Source organism: Tupaia chinensis, unplaced genomic scaffold (assembly GCF_000334495.1).
Source record: "Tupaia chinensis unplaced genomic scaffold, TupChi_1.0 Scaffold000258_1, whole genome shotgun sequence".
NCBI lineage: Eukaryota > Metazoa > Chordata > Mammalia > Scandentia > Tupaiidae > Tupaia > Tupaia belangeri.
This window is the reverse complement of record NW_006159738.1, coordinates 654,072-656,178: the sequence shown is the minus strand read 5'-3', so window position 1 is coordinate 656,178 and position 2,107 is coordinate 654,072.

Here is a 2,107-nt window from a genome sequence, read left to right as displayed (position 1 = left end):
GCGGTCTCCCAGCCCTCTAAAAAGGTAAAGCCCAACAGTAGCAGGAGAGCTGAAATTGGAGAATGCAGAGGGGTCAAGACTAGTGACAACTGTAGCTGTAGCTAGATTTGATGGATGCATTTTGCTTTTCCCTCTTTTTTTCTTTTTATTTTTTTTTTTTAAAGGTTTTTGCTATAGGGCGCATGCGCTCACCAGACAGACAGAAAGTGAGAAATCACCCCCCAGGGGGAATGGCCACGCCGCAGTCCCTTCTCCTCCGTTCTCCTCTCAGGATCTTGGGCATGCACGCACATGCGCCCAGCCATTACGCTAACTGCTGGTCCCTGCTTTTCCCTCTTGATTATCCAGCCTCTGGTTTGCCCAAGAGCTGGATCTACTGACCTGAACTTCTGAGAACTTGGAAGACCCTTACCATTCACATGACTTTCAATATGCTGACACTGGGCATCACTGGCTGTGTTTCTGAGAGTCTGGGTTCTTAAAATTCAGGATGTTCCATGCAAAATAAACACTCCTGTAGCAGGACTCACATGAATGACTAGGTTTCTGCCTAGGAGATGAATCTCTCACGGGGTTACAGAAGGAAAGGTACCAACCTGGAATGTGCAAATTGCTGTCAGCTCTAAGAAAAGCTTCTGAAAACTATGCATTCCTTTGTAAATGCAGACTCCCCGACTCACCGGGTCTCCGTGAACACCACCTTTCTGGTTCCACCCCATTGCACTCACAGAGTACTCTCTAACATGACACCGAACCTCTGTCTTGCGTCAGACTTGCTGGTTCTGCAGGTAAGCTAGACTGCCCACGCAGAGAAGCACGTGGCGTGAGACGCCATCAGAAGAGAGCAAGCCGGCCGCGGCGTTTACATAGCTGTCAACTCGAGCATCTAACATGGACGGTTTAAAAACTTTCAGGAAAGACAATACCCCTTCCCTGAACATTCGGGTTTGATGTTATACAGCCCCCGGTAATTTTAAAGGGAAAACAGCTCCCAGGGCAGGGACTCAGTCCGCGGCCATCAACACGAGGGCCTAGAGCCCAGATGCAGCAGTTCTCTTCTGGGACTGCTGAGCACGTCAGGGAGCAATGCTGAGACGAGAGGATGGGAGGGAAGGTCCTGCCATTGGTGGAGCCTGAATAGACGTCGTGACAGCCCAAGGTTTCTTGGCCTTGGCACTGTTCTGTTGCCACTCGGGCCTGGGTAATTCCTGGTGCAGGCTGTCCTGGCAGCTAGGGTATTTAGCATCCTTGGTCTTTACCCAGTAGGGGACAGTAGTCCTTTCCCGCCTCTCATTGTGACAACCGAAAATGCCAACTGCTGAATGTCCCTAAGGGGCACAGTCACCCCCTAGTTGAGATCTGTTGTCTTTTTTTTAAGTTGCCAGGGGGCTCCTATGATGCCAGAGAGAGACTGGGGAAGAACACCCCGATGGGGTGCGGTCATGCCACCATCTCGTCACCTCTCCACCCTGTAGGGGTTCCAGGCATGCATGCACATGCACTTGGGTGTTACCAAGCTGCCAGTGTCAGGATTCAAACCCTGGTCTGCAGTGTGGGATCTGGCTCTCAAACAACTGGCTGAGGGGCCAGCCCGAGAACTACTATTAGGAACCAGTATAGAATTATCTTTAGGATATTTTTAACTGGCAAAAAAGGTACAGAACAACACATATGTGTATGCTGTCATTTATGTAAAAAGGGAAGGGAGTATGCACAATTACATGTATATATGTGTGTTTCTGTTTGTTTGTTAGTTTTTGCTATAGGGCGTGCGCTCACCAGAGACAGAGAGAGGGAAAGTGAGAAATCACCCCGAGGAGATGGCTGCACAGCAACCCCTTCTCCATTCTCCTCTTGGGATCTTGGGCATGCATGTACGTGCACCTGGCATGACGTTCAAGCTGCCAAGTCTGGGACTTGAACTGCAGAGTTGGCCGTGTGGGATCTAGCCTCCTTTACCTCCATGCCACCTGCTGGCCCTGTATGTTACTTAAAAAAAAAAAAAAAAAGTTATATGGCACCAGCAGTTAGCATAATGGCTATGTCGCTGGACTCCCACGTAGTCGACCGCGGTTGGAGCCCCGGACCCGGTGGCTTAAACTCACGC